This window comes from Pipistrellus kuhlii, unplaced genomic scaffold, assembly GCF_014108245.1.
Source record: "Pipistrellus kuhlii isolate mPipKuh1 unplaced genomic scaffold, mPipKuh1.p scaffold_m20_p_90, whole genome shotgun sequence".
In the NCBI taxonomy this organism is placed as follows: Eukaryota; Metazoa; Chordata; class Mammalia; order Chiroptera; family Vespertilionidae; genus Pipistrellus; species Pipistrellus kuhlii.
This window is the reverse complement of record NW_023425596.1, coordinates 549651-567366: the sequence shown is the minus strand read 5'-3', so window position 1 is coordinate 567366 and position 17716 is coordinate 549651. Positions and strand designations below refer to the sequence as shown.

At 47.0% G+C, this 17716-nt stretch overlaps 1 long non-coding RNA gene and 1 pseudogene across 1 annotated transcript; both read right to left on the bottom strand.

Moving 5' to 3' along the window:
• Positions 1 to 1030: 1030 nt before the first annotated feature.
• LOC123651932 lies at positions 1031 to 17455 on the bottom strand. The gene is made up of 3 exons (XR_006740946.1): positions 17297 to 17455; positions 2107 to 2114; positions 1031 to 1425 (listed from the first exon to the last, which is right to left on the bottom strand). It is a non-coding gene; the product is annotated as an uncharacterized LOC123651932 (long non-coding RNA).
• On the bottom strand, positions 5262 to 6241 carry LOC118713926 (annotated as a pseudogene).
• Positions 17456 to 17716: the final 261 nt, after the last annotated feature.

Sequence of the window (17716 nt, the reverse complement as noted above, 5' to 3'; positions counted from 1 at the left end):
TCCTGTTCTGAGGTGGGTCACCCAAAAACTGCCATCTTGCAACCCAGGGCCCTTTGGAGGATGTTGGAGAGCCGGTTTCGGCCCAATCCCCACAGGGTAGGCAGAGGGACCCCATCTGCTGGAGGGACCCTGCTCACTTCACAGACACCCTTTGAGCTGTGGTGCTGCCCTAGCTGTGACCAGCTGGGGAGGGGCTCTGGGAGGTTTGCTCCAGGGCGTGTCTGGCCCCTCTTGTTCAGTCCCACCCCACTGGCCACCTTCTAGTTAATTTTCTTACATTGTGCACAAATCTGTGCACCAGGACACTAGGTGTAGATAAAATCAATGCTAATGCTAGGTACAAGTGGATTATTTCCTCGGGCACGTTGAATTTTACTTTGAAGGCAAGGAACTATGATTTTACAAATACATATAAAGCTAGGTGGCCTAAGAAGAAGGACCGTGAAGATTTCAAGTTTGGTAAGTGATTTATTGCAAAGTAATCTCTTGATTAAGTGTTAAAAACATTTCATTGAAAATGAAGTTTCTGAAATGGCAAAAATTTTTTGAATGGAGTATGTGTTTGGCTGTGTGTGTGCTACTGGCCAGGTTGAATATGTGAGTCATCTGTGTTTATTATATCAGTTCCCAGATGGTGATTTGTGGTTGCCACGTATTTTGATTAAGATATATTCAATAAATAAAAATATTAATTTCTGGGGAAAAAATTTAATTTCTGTTATTTTCCCAATAATTTCCCTTTATAGGAAAGATAGTCTTTTAATTAAAAAATGGTCAACCAAAAATGCTTCAGTAAAAATAAGCTTTGGTCACTGAGCCATTTCAACCAGGCAGTTACAATTCTATTTACTAGTTTTGCAATGTAAAAAGAATTAGAGGCAGGACCGGTTTGGCTCAGTAGTAGAGCATCAGCCTGCGGACTGAAAGGTCCCAGGTTCAATTCCTGGCAAGGGCATGTACCTTGTTTGCGGGCACATCCCCAGTAGGGGGGGTGCAAGAGGCAGCTGATTGATGATTCTCATCGATGTTTCTAACTCTATCCCTCTCTCTTCCTCTCTGTGAAAAATCAATAAAAAATATATTTTAAAAAATAAAATTAAAAAGAATTAGAGACAATATTAAGAGGCTCTTGGAAATCCTGCAGTGCAGCCTTAATAGCTTCTAGTTCGATTCTTTGTACAGAAATATGACTGGTCAGTATGACTCGGTCTGAATTCATTGTATGATAGGCAGCTTTCCCATTAGATGATCCATCAGTAAAAACAGTTAAAGCTCCAGGAATAGGTTCCTGCCTAGTATTTTTTTTTATATAATGATGGAGATATAAAAATTGTAGTAATTTATCTTTTAATAGGTGACATCTAAGTTCCCCTGAATATCCACTTAACCCAATTTGCCAATTTATATCAGTCTGAAATAACATTTCTAATTGCTTCCCAGTGAGGGGGAGGTAGCTACACTGGGGCTCTTCCCCTCTAAGCTGTTTACAGTGCTTTCTAATCTGAAATATTAACTGAGCCAATATATATCTCCAATTTTAGAGGATTGATGCCCTAGGTCGGTGGTTGGCAAGCCGCGGTTCAAGAGCCACATGCAGCTCTTTGGCCCCTTCAGTGTTCCAATGCCACTTCTTCAAAATAGTAGCCCAGGCCGAAAACCGACTTCTACACATGGGCCACAAAGTTTCACTCGCACTGTATGTGTGCATCCACATGTGGTAATTTGTGGAAGAGCCACACTCAAGGGGCTAAAGAGCTGGATGTGGCTCTCGAGTTTTCTGACCACTGCCCTAGGTGAACCCATTCAATAATGGCAGAAGAGTTTATTTTGAAAGATGACTCCAGTGGGACTGTTTGCAGTAGGGTTAATTTGTCCCAATAAAGGTAATTCAGGCTCTACCCATGCTCCTTGGGCTGAGGAAATTGCCTGCTCAACTCTCAGGACTCATTATTAGCTTCATCTGTTAATGTTCGGGCAGAGGAGAGTTTGAGTCACCTCTAAGTATATTAAATAAATTTGTCATTTCTCCTGTAGAGATCTTCAGATAAGATCTTAACCAGTTAGTGTCCCCTAATAATTTCTGAAAGTTATTTAAAGTTTTAAGACAGTCTTTTCTTATTTCCACCTTCTGAGGCCTAATGCTTTGGTTTTCAGTTTTGCTTCCCAGATATTGGAAAGGTTTCTTTCTGTACCTTCTCTGGAGCAATTCTTAAGCCCCATTTAGGGAGCTCCTCTTCTAATTGGGAGAACATGGCCAAGGTCTGTTCTTCCCGTGGACTTGCTAAGAGCAAGCCATCCATGTAATGAATAATGTAACACTGGGAGTATTTGTCCCTTAAAGGCTGAACAGCTTGAGCCACATGTTATTGACACAAAGTAGGGCAATAGGCCATTCCTTGAGGTAAAACCTTCCATTGATATCTTTTTTTTTTTAAATAAATTTTTATTGTTCATATTATTACAAATGTTCCTCCGCCCCCCCTCCATTGCTCTCCTCCACCAGGTTCCCATCCCACCCTCTACCCTTTCCCCACTCCCCATTGTCCTCATCCATAGGTGCCCAGTTTATGTTCAGTCTCTTCCCACACCCCCCTCTCCCCTTTTCCATAAGAATCCTCAGTTCACTCCCCTTGCATACCTCTGATTCCATTATATTCAACAGTTAATATTGTTCATCAGATTTTTTTTTAATTTCCTTGTTTTTTAGATTCACTTGTTGATAGTTACGTATTTGTTGTTCATAATTTTTATCTTTATTTACTTTCTCTTCCAAAAGAACCCCCTTCAGCAATTCATATAATTCTGGTTTGGTGGTGATGAACTCCTTTCGCTTTTTTTTTATTTTTTTATTAGTGAAGCTCTTTATCTGGCCTTTGATTCTGAGTGATAGCTTTGCTGGGTAGATTATCTTTGGCTGTAGGTTCTTACTATTAATCACCTTGAATATTTCTTGCCATTCCCGTCTGGCCTGCATGATTTCTGTTGAGAAACCAGCTGACAATTGTATAGGTGCTCCTTTATAGGTAACTACCTTCTTTGCTCTTGCTGCTTTTAATATTCTCTCTTTGTCTTTTGCTCTTGGAATTTTAATTATGATGTGTCTTGGTGTGGTCCTCTTTGGATTCCTTTTGTTTGGAGTTCTGTGCACTTCCTGGACTTGTAAGTCTAATTCTTTCACCAGTTGGGGGAAGTTTTCTGTCACTATTTCTTTCAGTATGTTTTCGATATCTTGCTCTCTCTCATCTTCTGGGACCCCCATAATTCTGATGTTGGTTTACTTGAAGTTGTCCCAGAGGTTTCTTACATTATCTTCAATTTTCTGGATTCTCTTGTCTTCTTGCTTCTGTGGAGGAGTGTCTTCTGGCTCTTTATGTTCCAAATCTTTGACTTGATTCTTGCAATCTCCCATTCTGTTTTTAGGACTCTGTATAATATTTTTTTTATTTCAGACAATGTATTCTTTATTTCTTGTTGATCCCTTATCATTTCTCGTTGATTCCTTATTAATTCTAGTTGATCCCTTTTCATATCCTCATAGGTCTTATCGACCTTTTCTAGGAAATTTTTGAAAAACCTTATAAGCGTGGATTTGAACTCTATATCCAGTCGCTTTTTGTCCTCCATTTCTTTTGTTTGTAATCTATTTCGTTGTCGCATTTTTGCAGCTTCCCTGATGGGGCGGAGTTTCAGGGTGGAGCCTACAGCCTTGGCTTCCATCAGCCCCGCCCTATGCGGCTCCTGAGTCTCAGGGTCCTTCAGTACTCGCTGCAAGCGCCTCTGAGAGAAAGGTGCCCTCAATTTTCGCCTGCTACCAAACAGTCTAGGCTCTCCCCCAATTAGCCCAGAACTGGGGTTCAGTTCAGTTGGAAGTGGGATTAGAGGTGGCGTTCAGAGCAGTCTGGAGCCCCAGTCTCCTTCCCGCCAGGGCAATTCCGCGGCACAGCCAACCGTCCCTTTTCTGCGCGTGCGCTGCCGGGACCTCCTTTCGCCGCTCCCCCGGGGTTCCGCCTTACAGCCCGGCTCCCTATGGATGAGTCTGGGTCCCAGGGGTCTGGCCTAGAACTGGGGTTCAGAGCAGTCGGAACTGGGGTCCAGCACAGTCAAAGCTTTTATCTCCTTCCCACTAGGGAACGCCAGCCAGGCACTCGGCCGCCCTTCTCCCCGGCTCTGTCCTCTCCACGCTCGCCGCGTGTCTCCGTACCTTAGGCTTTTACAGCTCCTCTGCTCTTCCTTCTGGTTTTCTCCTTGCTTCTCGTTGTAGAATTTCCAGTCAGTCGACTTTCCTGTAGTTCTGGGTAATGTCCATTTTATATTTTAGTTGTATTTTATTGAAATTGTTGTGTGAGGCTGCGGTTAGGTATTTACCTGGCAGCCATCTTGGATTCTCCCCATTGATATCTTTTCATGGGTTCTATATTATTTATAGATGGCACTGAAAATGCAAATCGCTGTTTATCTTGAGATGCCAAGGGAATGGCGAAAAAATAATCTTCAAGATATACTACCCTGAGAGACCAACTTAAAGGGATTTGTGAAGGCGCTGGGAGTCCAGGTTGTAAAGCTCCCATGGTATGCATAGTAGCATTAACTGCTCTAAGATCATGTAACAATTGCCATTTTCCTGTCGCCTTTTTAGGGATTGTAAATATAGGCATATTCCAGGGACTATTGGAAGGTTCTGTGTGACCAGCTTCTATTTGTTCTTGTATTAATTCATGACTATGACTTAATTTCTCCTTGGTTAATGGCCACTGATCCACCCATACAGGTCTATCACCTTTCCATTGTATAGGATCAGCATGAGGGTGAGGAGACTGAGCAGTGACAGCACCTTCAAAAGCTGATATCCTAATCCTCATCTTCCTGAGTTTCCTTTGGCTTGGATGGGCTCTTTAATTCCCTGATCATTTTTTCCTAAGCCTTGACTAGTCTGATATGCCATCTGAGTCATTAACTGCTGTCCTTGGCCGGTAATAACACGTGTCTATATACCTTCCAAGACATCCCGGCCCCATAAGTTGACTGCAGTTCCAGAAACGATGTCGGGCTGAAACCATCCCGTCTGTCCTTCCCTATCTTGCCACCTTAACACTGCAGCACTATGTTGTGTATTATCAGGAACTCCCACCCCCCTAACTGAGCCCAAAGCTTCTGCTGTGGACCAACTTGGAGACCAGAATTCTTTGCTGATAACACTGGCATCCACTCCAGTGTCCACTAAAATTGTTTTCCCTCTATTCTTTTTTTTTTCCCCCCTAAGTAAGAAATGCTTTATTTTAAGACAAAGGTACTAGGAAAAACACATCCAAATGCAAGTGAGAGACTTCACTGGATATTTTAAAAGAGAAAGGTGTGCATTAAAGCCAGAACCATCGTAGAGATATGCCTGCTGTTTGTGGTGACAAAGTTACGTGTGTTTGCCTGAGAAGTCTTTCTGTGGTGGCATAAATGTGGGACTGCATGACAAGAGCGAAGCAATACAAGGTAGAATGGCAAGTGGGTGAAAGCTCTAACGTGCTCTTGTTCTTTTTTTTTTTTTTTTTTTTTTTAATTAAAGGAAGCCGTCACAAAGACCTTACTGTCAAAGAACACTTGCAAAAGTTGAAAACGGATGTGAGGTTATTACTAAAGTATATCAGCAAGGTTAGTGGGGGGAAACATTTGTGTTCTCAAAAACCAGGCTTCCCACAATAACAGGCACTGAAACTAATTGTGTATGCTTAGAGTAGGAGAATACTCTTAATAAAGGCTGGTCTTTTTCATGAAGCGCAGGAATTCTTGTTTATTGGCCTCCCCATCTCCATCTCGATCAGCTTCGTCAGTCATTTCCTGAAGCTCCTCATCAGTGGTGTTCTCACCCAACCCTGAGGCTACACGTTTGAGATTGTTGAACAATATGGTCCCAGTTTCATCACCATCAAAAAGCTCGAAAGCTTTCAGGATTTCTTCTTTGCTCTCTTTCTCACATTTTTTTGAGTTATCACAGTCAAGAAGTCATTGAAATTCATTCTTCCTGTCCCTTATCAGTTTCACTTATCATCTTCGTAATCTCTTCTTTCTTGGGATCAAAGCTCAGTGCTCTCATCACCACCTTCATTTCCTTAACATCAATGTCCCAGTTGCATCAGTTATGGAAGAGGTAAAAAGCTTGACGGATCTCCTGTATCTGCTCGTTAGAAAGCTCCAGCTTAGGACTCACCCTTTTTCACGGGGAAGATGGTGCCATGTCTGCCTCAATGCTAGAGGCCTTTGGGGAATCCGTGTCTTCTTTGCCCTGGAACAGTTTGCGGAGAGGGCCAGGGAAGCCTGGTGAGCATGTGGGGGCCGGGTGTGGGTTGAGGGGCTGTTCTTTTTTTTTTTTTTTTTTTTTTAAGAGAAGTAAGCCTTTATTTCCTTGTTTCTCAAATAGTTGGCTGAGCTGGTTGCTTTTTGGTAATTAATCAGAGAGACCAAATCCCATGTCCTTTTCCAACTCCTCCGAGTCTTCCTTTGCTTCAGCCTTGGCTGGGGCTGCAGCGGCCACAGGGGCAGCAGCCACAAAAGCAGATGGATCAGCCAAGAAGGCCTTGACCTTCTCAGCGAGTTTTTCCACACTTACAACACCTCTTATTTCCCGCTTGCTGCAGCAGCGAGTGAATCTGCTTGAAAAGTGCCTGAGCCCACATTCTGACACGCTCGAATCATTTCTGGGATGGTACTGTCTTGTCTCAGAGGCGTCAGGCATCTCTTACAATCAGCATTGGCATTTTCATAGGCTAATTGTTAAATTAAAATATCTCCTGCTGTCTCATGTTCAATCTGTCTCACTGCTCGAGTGAGACGAGCCACAAAGTCAGAAAATGACTCTGTAGGCCCCTGCACTCCCTGAAGGTCCTCTTTTGCTGGTAAATCCCACCAAGCTCTCCTTTCCACAAAGTCTAATTTGCTCATACGCCTGTAGCACATAATGTAGCTGATTTTGTACATCCATATACTATCCCAGTCCTGCCAGCATTTCATAAGTTATTTGAGCATTCGGCCCTCTATTTGCATGGGCTTGCTCTCGACATTTCTCCAAGTATTCTCCCTTCCATAGTAAATAATCTCCTCCATCCAGAGTTGCTCAAGTCAGAGAATACCAATCATAAGGAGCTAAGAATGCTTCAGAAATATTACTCATAATTTCTCCTGTAAAAGGAGCCATCAGATTGTTTTGAACAATGCTTTCTCGTAAAGCTTTTATCATTTTAAAATAAATTTTTTCATGGTGTCTTATTATCTGATTTGGGAGCTGTGGATCAGCTACTTGTAAAACAGGAAAAGCAAGCCTTTCTTCCACTGACATGTCCTTCATTCCTTCTCTGATGGCTCTCTGTATAGATGATTCTGTTGGCGACGAATCAGATGTTTCAGGATTAGGACATGGAGGTGGAGGGGGGCATAAAGGCCATTCCTCCCATTTTTCTTCCTGCTCCTCCCTAGGAGCCGAGGGAGCCTGGGAGGAGACTCCTCCTCAGCCTCTCTAAAGGCTGTAGCAAACGCAGTATTTTGCCAAACATTCAAGATCTAAGATATCTTCTTCAGGAAACCAAGGGTTATGGTCTATAACATCAAACAAAAACTGTAAGAGAATACCTTCTAAAACTTTAATTCCTTAAGCATGCAAACCAAAAGTTTACAACAAAGTTTACTTTATAACCTAATTCTGCCCCATTAGCCTGGCTGAAAAAGACGTTCCCACCCCACTTACAGACCGGACTTCTGCAGCTGATCGTTGGCTTTGGGTGTGGTGAATTTCCCTCACCTGTAGGTTGAATTCTTCCCCACCTTTTCAGTGAATTCTTCCTTTCTTCTCTCTAGGCAAAAATATCATCCCCTCCAGAGGTCCCGTGTCGAAGGCTCAGTTGTGAGTGTTCCCCGACATCCCGCCTGGTTCAGGGTTCAGGGTTCGGGTTCTGGAGCAGGCTGCACGCAAATGAAAGAGACTAGACAAGAAAATATAAATTTAGGAGTTGGGGGCCAGGCGTGAGCCCAGCTCAGGAGGAAGGACTCACTTTGCTCTGGCCTTGCTATCCCTTTTATTCAGGTTTGGGGATACACCCAAAGCCCTTAGGCAGGCACTTCCAATAATAGCCCATCAGCGAGGATTTACATAAAACTAACAGGTGGGAGTTGCTCCAGCTCCCATTGCCTCAACTAAACTGGGGTGCAGATCTCTGACCTTTCAGAGCTCCAGGTCTGCAGCCTTCCGGGCTCCCTGTCAACGCCTCTCTGCTAGTGCAGGCGATGGGCGGCTTCCAGCATGGGCCATTGTCATTCATAGAATTGTTATTCGTTTGCTAAGCAGCAGCAAAGAAGAAAAGCTTTCTAGTACAGCCTACCCTTTTGCCTAGCCCTTATGTCAACACTTTCTTCATTTTTTGTACTCTTATTTAAATAAGTATATGTAGCCGAAACTGGTTTGGCTCAGTGGATAGAGCGTAGGACTGCAGACTGAAAGGTTTCAGGTTTGGTTTCAGTCATAGGCATGTACCTTGGTTGCGGGCACATCCCTGGTCGGGGGTGTGCAGGAGGCAGCTGATCAATGTGTTTCTCTCTCATCGATGTTTCTAGCTCTCTATCTCTTTCCCTTCCTTTCTGTAAAGAAATCAATAAAGTATATTTTAAAAAATAAATAAATAGCCGAAACAGGTTTGGCTCAGTGGATAGAGCATCGGCCTGCAGACTCAAAGGTCTCAGATTTGATTCCGGTAGGGGGTGTGCAAGAGGCAGCTGATTGATGATTCTCTCTCATTGATGTTTCTAACTCTCTATTCGTCTCTCTTCCTCTCTGTAAAAAATTAATAAAATATATTTATGAATAAATAAATAAATATGTATATGTAGCCTCCTACCTAACATAACACCGCTATTTCTCGTACACCCAAAAACATCTGTACTCCCTTCCCCACAAAGGCATCCAATTCTAAGTTTGGGATCTCTGGGTGGCATTCATTTTTTTTCTTATGAAAAATTCCTCGTGTAAGAAGATGGCTCAGATGCTGGCCATTAAAAGATCATAAAACCAGGCCGTTCTGCCTGGCTAATTTCAGTAACCTTGGTCGTTGCCAGGAGATACGCAAAAGCTTTCTAAAACTGCTTTTGTGAAACCACCAAGTTGGTGGCACAGAGTTTTTACTGCTTGGGATAATTTAATCCTTATTTGGGTTCTAACAAAATCAGCGACTTTCATCGACTCTGCAGTAAAAACAGTACTGTTACTCTTAAAAATACCACTTTGGGCATTTGCCAAGTGGATCTTCATGTTGGAACAGTAATGTTGGATTTTCCAAGTATCTCATGGCCAATGTGGCATTGATTTGCAATCCACTTAGCATGGCATTTCAATGGCAGAGGTTGATAACCAGGATTGATAAACCTTTCCATGACATCACCTGTCTGGGCTCTTTAACATCTGTGTTCATTGCATGTTCATTCTGAAGTCGTGACAATCTTCATGACCATTGATGGCCTCTCCAGGGAGGATTCCTGGAATTTAGCCGTTGGGTCAAGTTCGTGAAACTTGTATAGTCCTGGATATTGTATGCCTCTCTTGCCCAGGTTCTGCTTGTGTAAGTAAAAGATAGAGCTTGGCCCGTGTGGCTCAGTGGTTGAACGTCAGTCCATGCATCAAGAGGTCACAGGTTTGTCCTTGTTCTTTTTTTTTTAACCAGCACCTCACACCACACTCCCGGATCACTACAGTGAAGTATCACCGATGTACAGTTCCCGCCGGGCCCCGGCCTCCTGCTGCAATGAAACTTTGTATGTATTTTGTACGGCATAGAAGTCTGTATTGTCATGATGGTCTCTCCTATGCAAACAGCAAAAGCAAGAAAAGAAAAAAAAGAAGGAGGATCCAAGATGGCTGCTCGGGTAGACACCTAACCGCAGCAGCTCACAACAATTTCAATGGAATACAACTAAAATGTAGAGTGGACATTGCCCAGACCTACAGGTGGTCGACTGACTGAAAACTCTACAATAGGAAGGTGGGAGAAAGCCAGAGGGAAAGTCAGAGGAGCTGAAAAAAGAGCCTAAGGTACGGAGACATGCTGCGCGCTCGCACATACACGCGCACCAAGAGGTCGCAGCCGGAGAGGAGGAGAGGGCTGGGTGCTGCCTGGCGTTCCCTAGCAGGAAGGAAATGAAACCCCCAGCCTGGGCTGAACCCCCGAACTGGCAGCGCTGAGCCCCATTATGGGCCAGATTCTGGGGACCCAGGCTCCGGCAGGGGGAGACGGGGCTGGGAGGCTGAATCCCAGGGGAAAAAACGAAAAGCGGGAGGCCCCGGAGTCGCGCGCACTTTGTGCGCAGAGGACTGAATGTAGACTCTGATGCTGGATTACCCTAGCCGAAAGGAACAAAGCCTCTGGCGGCGCTGAGCCTCAGAACGGAGCGCCCCGAACTCCTGGTCTGGGCCAGTCCCTGGGGACCCAGGCCCGGGCACGGGGAGATGGGGCTGTGAGGCGAAATCCCGGGGACGGCGCGAAAGGCGGGGTCCCCCGGAGTCACGCGCTTTGTGCGCAGAGGACTGAATGTTGACTCTGATGCTGGATTACCCTAGCCAGAAGAAACAAAGCCTCCGGCGGCGCTGAGCCTCAGACCGGACCGCCCCGAACTCCCGGTCTGGGCCAGTCCCTGGGGACCCAGGCTGGGCAGTGGAAGACGGGGCTGTGAGGTGGAGTCCTGGGAGCGCGGCGAAAGGCCGAGCCCCCGGAGTCGCGCGCACTGCGCGCAGAGGACAGTCTGTTGACTCTGATCCTGGACTCCCCTAGCGGGAGAGAGAAAGAAAGCTCCAGACTGGAGGATCGTGACGAGGAGCAGGAGCCCCCGCTGGACACCTGCCAGCCAGGTGCCAGCAAGGAGCCGGGCAACGGGTCCCTCAGGGGGGGGGGTGCCCCTGAGCCCTCGAGCGCTGAGCGCAGGCAACAGAGCCAAGGACCGGGGATGCTTCCTGGGCGGCGCCAACCCCGGCGACAGGCTGAAGCAGCGCAGGAGCCCGCAGAGAACAAAGGGGTGCCACAGGCCAACCTGCTGAGATTCCAGGATGGGAAGGAAGAAACCATAGAAGTTCTCAATGTGAAGAAATCAAGTGAGAGCAAATGATAGTAAAATTACTTAAGAAAGAATGCAAAGTATATCTTGAAAAATCAAAGACTAAGTCAGAACTCAACTCACCAGCCAACATTGCAACATAAATGCGTTTTTAAAAAAAAAAGAAAGTAAGAAAGAAAGAAAAAGGGACAGAATGTTGAAACAGCAGCGACCAGGCCTAGAGTGCCCAGGCACAAGGCAGTGGCAGCTGGACCCAGAGCAGCAGCGGCCAGGCCCCAGAGCAGCAGCAGCCAGAACCAGAGCATCAACGGCCAGCACTGGAGCAGCCAGACCTGGGGCAGGGGCAGCCAGGCTTGAGGCAGAGGCGGCCAAGCCCAGGGTGGCCAGTCCAGGAACACCCAGACCCGGAGTGGCCGGGCCCGAAGAAGCCGGGCCCAGAGCAGCCGGGTTGGGAGCAGCCAGGCCCAGAACAGCAGAAGCCAAGCCCAAAGCATCCAGCCCAGGTGCGGCCAGGCTCGGAGCAGCCGGGCCTGGGGCAACTGGGCCCAGAGCAGCCGGGTCTGGTGCGGCCAGGCCCGGAGCAGTGGCTGCCAGGCTGGGAGCGGCCAGGCCCGGAGCAACCGGGCCTGGTGCAGCCAGGCCCGGAGCAGCGGCTGACAGGCTGGGAGCAGCCAGGCCTGGAACGGCCGGGCCCGGAGCAACCGGGCCCAGAGCAGCCGGGTCGGGTGTGGCCAGGCCTGTAGCAGTAACAGCCAAGTCCAGAGCAACTAGGTCGGGATTGGCAGTGACCAGACCCGGAGCAGCGACTGCCAGGCTGGGAGCGGCCAGGCCCGGAACAGCCGGGTCTGGTGCGGCCAGGCCCGGAGCAGTGGCTGCCAGGCTGGGAGTGGCCAGGCTCGGAGCAGCGGCTGCCAGGCTGGGAGCGGCCAGGCCCGAATCAGCCGGGCCTGGTGCGGCCAGGCCCGGAGCAGCGGCTGACAGGCTGGGAGCAGCCAGGCCCGGAGTGGCCGGGCCCGGAGCAACCGGGCCCAGAGCAGCCGGGTCGGGTGTGGCCAGGCCTGTAGCAGTAACAGCCAAGTCCAGAGCAACTAGGTCGGGATTGGCAGTGACCAGACCCGGAGCAGCGACTGCCAGGCTGGGAGCGGCCAGGCCCGGAACAGCCGGGTCTGGTGCGGCCAGGCCCGGAGCAGTGGCTGCCAGGCTGGGAGTGGCCAGGCTCGGAGCAGCGGCTGCCAGGCTGGGAGCGGCCAGGCCCGGAGCAGCCGGGTCTGGTGCGGCCAGGCCCGGAGCAGCGGCTGACAGGCTGGGAGCAGCCAGGCCCGGAGCGGCCGGGCCCGGAGCAACCGGGCCCAGAGCAGCTGGGTCAGGTGTGGCCAGGCCTGTAGCAACAACAGTCAGGTCCAGAGCAACTAGGTCAGGAGCGGCAGTGAACAGACCCGGAGCAGCGACTGCCATGCTGGGAGCGGCCAGGCCCGGAACAGCCGGGTCTGGTGTGGCCAGGCCCGGAGCAGAGGCTGCCAGGCTGGGAGCGGCCAGGCCCGGAGTGGCCGGATCTGGTGCGGCCAGGCCAGGAGCAGCGGCTGACAGGCTGGGAGCAGCCAGGCCCGGAGTGGCCGGGCCTGGAGCAACCGGGCCCAGAGCAGCCGGGTCGGGTGTGGCCAGGTCTGTAGCAGCAACAGCCAAGTCCAGAGCAACTAGGTCGGGAGTGGCAGTGACCAGACCCGGAGCAGCAACTGCCAGGCTGGGAGCGGCCAGGCCCGGAACAGCCGGGTCTGGTGTGGCCAGGCCCAGAGCAGTGGCTGCCAGGCTGGGAGCGGCCAGGCTTGGAGCAGCGGCTGCCAGGCTGGGAGCGGCCAGGCCCGGAGCAGCCGGGTCCGGTGCGGCCAGGCCCGGAGCAGCGGCTGCCAGGCTGGGTGCGGCCAGGCCCGAAGCAGCAGCTGCCAGGCTGGGAGCGGCCAGGCCCGAATCAGCCGGGTCTGGTGCGGCCAGGCCCGGAGAAGCGGCTGTCAGGCTGGGAGCAGCCAGGCCCGGAGCGGCCGGGCCCGGAGCAATTGGGCCCAGAGCAGCCGAGTCGGGTGTGGCCAGGCCTGTAGCAGCAACAGCCAAGTCCAGAGCAACTGGGTCAGGAGCGGCAGTGACCAGACACGGAGCAGCTGGTTGTGGAACAAACCAGAGCAACAGAGGCCAGGCCCGGAGCAGCCTGGCCCAAAACAGCTCGCTCCTCACCTGCCCCTGCCCCACGGCTGCCTCTCAGACATGGCTGGAAACTTTTGCGGGAACTTGAGGGTCTGCTGAATCAAGTGATGAAGGCTTAGATCTGGATGTGTTGAGTTAGTATAGGGCTGGGGTGTTGATCTGTGAGTGCCTTGGGTGGGGCCTGGATGAGGCTGGTTGTCCTATTAGGAAATGTCTTTTGTGTGAAGTGTATCATTGGGCATGTGGAGGTATTATTGATATGAGAAAATGCTAAGTAACAGATTTGCTATCTGAAAAGGGATTTACTATCGGGGAAAGGGAGGGAGGAAGAGACTGAACATAAACTGTGCACCAATGGATGAGGATGAGGGGGCAGAGGGTGGGGTGGGAACCTGGTGGAGGGGGGAAGAAACGAGGAACCTGTGTAATAATATGAACAATAAAGATTGATTAAAAAAAAAAAAGAAAAAAAAAAAAAGAAAAAAAAGAAAGGAACAAAATTGTACATCTGATTGTTTTAACGTGTATGCATGTTTAGTGATGTTTACATTTTGAAATAAAAATTTGATTCATTAAAAAAAAAAAAGAGGTCACAGGTTTGATTGCCAGTCAGAGCAGGTGCCTGTGTTGTGAACTCTATTCCAGCAGTGGGTGTGCAGAATGCAGCCAATTGATGTTGATGTTTCTCATCAGTGTCTCTAGTTCTCTCTTTCTCTCCCTAAAATCAAAAAGAAAAAACATACTAAAAATAAAAAGATGGAAACTAGATTCAAACAAGAGGTAAATTGGAAATAGCATCAGTTTTTACCCTTAAAGGCTGAGCACATCATTATGAGGAACCATTAGATGTGAAGCAATGATGTGAAACAGGGCTGTGTGGTGAGTAGCTTATCATAAGGCAGAACAATAAGTGGCTTGTAATACCTGTGGATAATAGATAAAAACACTTTCTTTTTAAAAAAATATATTTTATTGATATTTTACAGAGAGGAGGAAGGGAGAGAGATAGAGAGCTAGAAACGTCGATGAGAGAGATGACCAGCTGCCTCTTGCACACCCCCTACTGGGGATGTGCCCTTGACCGGAATCGGACCTGGGACCCTTCCGTCCGCAGACCCACGCTCTACCACTGAACCAAACCGGTTTCGGCAATAAAAACACTTTCAAATGACATCTGAGCTCTAGCTGATTTGGCTCAGTGGATAGAGCATCAGACTATGGACTGAAGGGTCCCAGATTCGATTCCAGTCAAGGGCATGTACCTTAGTTGTGGGCACATACCCAGTAGGGAGTGTGCAGAAGGCAGCTCATCGATGTTTCTCTCTCATCAATGTTTGTAACTATCCCTCTCCCTTCCTCTCTGTAAAAAGTCAATTAAAAAAATATATTTTTTTTTTTTTAGAAAAAATGAGAAATGTGTTCATTTCAGTCAGGTTGTACAATTAGTTTTTGGAGAGTCCATGCTTGGGATAAAATGCTATAATGTATTGAGAGTAGAAAGGGGTTTTTTCACTTGGAATCTCATAAGTCCAGGAATAGAACTAGACTGATATTCAGGGGAGAAATATGTTGTAACCCTCTTGGTAAAATCCAATTGATGTAAATGATCTTTCAAAATGAGTACAAGCCAAAAAAGAATGTGTGAAAAGGATATTTGCCATATACAGGCTTGTTTGGGTGCTAACAGGGAAGATTTTGGATTATTTTCTCATTAACTTCCAATTTATATGTACTTACAGTGACCATTGTTTTTATTAAAGCTTAAAAGCTATGAAAAATGAAATGAATAAAGTAACTGACTTGCCAGAACTAGTTTGGCTCAGTGGATAGAGCGTCTGTTTGCGGACTGAAGGGTCCCGGGTTCGATTCCAGTCAAGGGCATGTACCTTGGTTGGAGGCGCATCCCCAGTGGGGGGTGTGCAAGAGGCAGCTGATGGATGTTTCTCTCTCATCAATGTTTCTGGCTTTCTATCCCTCTCCCTTCCTCTCTGTAAAAATTCAATAAAATATATTTATAAAATGAATAAATAAAAAATAAAGTAACTGACTAAAAATTTCCTGTGGCCAAGAACTCATAATATGATTCCTTTATTTCATACAATATAGCGAATTAAAATTAAGAAATATATCCCCATGCCCTGACCGGTTTGGCTCAGTGGATAGAGCGTAAGCCTGCGGATTCAAGGGTCCCAGGTTCGATACCGGTCAAGGGCATGCATCTCGGTTGCGGTTTCTGTCTCATCGATGTTTCTCTCTATCCCTCTCCCTTCCTCTCTGTAAAAAAATAAATAAAATAAATATTAAAAAAAAAAAAAGAATGAAAGAAATATATCCCCAGAGGTGAATCTTTGCTCTTTGGAAGTAAACTTTTGCCAACCGCACATATATATAGAAGAACATTCGCCCCAGCCAGACTGGCTCAGATGGTTGGGCATTGTCCTTTGCACCAAGTTTGCCAGTTCAAAGCCTGGTTAATCTCTTTCCACCCTCTTCCCCTTCCCTTCCCTTCCCTTTGTTTGAATTTTGTTTTTTGGTGAGTGACAGAATTAAAATCAACTCATGGAATCTTCAAGGTGTATATTGCCTCTGGCAGAATTTAATTATTCTCCATATGGATATCTAGTTGTTCCTATGCCAGTTACCAAATTTTTTCCTCATTCCCACTACTTTGTAGTTCCACCTTTAAAGAAAATCAGTAATCTATATATATATACGTAAAAGGTTAAAATGTAAAGTGTCACCTTGGGAGTTCAACTGGGAGACGGAGTTCAATCGTTGGCTATGATATGCATTGACCACCAGGAAGTGGTACAGAATGAAGGAAGGCCCCGGCTGGCAGCCAGCAGCCAGGGAAGGGAGGCCCCGGTCGGCAGCCAGAGGGCCCTGATCAGCCCTGATCACTGGCCAGGCCGGACCTTACCCGGGCACGGATTTTGTGCACCAGGCCTCTAGTCTATGCATAATCATAGGACTGTCTTGGCCTCAAATTGCCTTGATTGGTCTATTTTTCAATACTTTTACCAATACCATAGTGCATTAGTTATCGTAGCTTTGCAATGAGTCTTTTTAAAATATATATATATATATATTTTATTGATTTTTTACAGAGAGGAGGAGAGAGGGATAGAGAGCTAGAAACGTCAATGAGAGAGAAACGTCGACTAGCTGCCTCTTGCACACCCCCTACCGGGAATGTGCCCGCAACCAATGTACATGCCCTTGACGGGAATCAAACCTGGGACCTTTCAGTCCGCAGACGGACGCTCTACCGCTGAGCCAAACCGGTTTCGGCTGCAATGAGTCTTGTATTTGGTAGAGGAGGTCTTCTCATCTTGCTCTCTTTTAATGTTTCTTGGCAACTTAAGAAACACCCATAAAGTAACACCCCTTAAAAATGAGTCCAATTGAGCCTCTAATTCCAACCATTGGTTTCAAAAACTATGGAGAAATATTTGCGACGACATGAATGAAAACACAGGGCATTATGTTAAGTGAAATAAGCCAGACAGAGAGAAACCAATACTGCATGATAGAAGTATATGTGAAATGTTGGGGGAGGGGGGTGGGGGGAATAAAAGCCAACTTCCCAGAAACAGAGTGAAATGGTGGTGGTGGCCTGAGGGATCCGGTGGGGTGGGGAAAACGGGGAGAGATTGGTGAAAAGGTGCAAATTTATGTTGACTACAGTTGAAATTAAGGTTCTCACCATAAGAAAAAAACAAAAAAGCAATGTGAGGTGATGGATGAATTAGATTGTGTGGATCCTTTCACAATGTACTTACTGTACATATATCAATTCATCACATGCATTTTAAGTATATTATCATTTAAAAAATTTTCATTTATCAATATTAGAGAGAGGGGGTGAGGGGGGGGGGACAGAAATTGACTGGTTCCTCCATCCATAATGCATTTATTGGTTGCTTCTTGTATGCATCCTAATAGGAGATCGAACCCAAAACCATGGTGTATTGGAGCAGTGCTCTGAACAATGAGACTCCTGGCCTGGGCCTAAATATATTACAATTTTATTTGTCAATTATACTTCAATAAATGTGCAAAAAAAAAAAAAAAAAGAAAGAAAGAATTTAATTTGTTACAGTTATCTGAGCAGGATCCCAGACTTCCACACCTACTTTTTTAATAATCGTGGCTCATTTCAACTACCTTGTATGAAAATAAAGCATCCTGCCGAAACCAGTTTGGCTCAATGGATAGAGCGTCGGCTTGGGGACTGAAAGGTCCCGGGTTCGATTCTGGTCAGGGGCATGTACCTTGGTTGCGGGCATGTCCCCAGTGGGGGGTGTGCAAGAGGCGGCTGATTGATGACTCTCTCTCATCGATGTTTCTAACTCTGTATCTCTCTCCCTTCCTCTCTGTAAAAAATCAATAATATATCTATCTATCTATCTATCTATCTATTATATATATATATATATATATA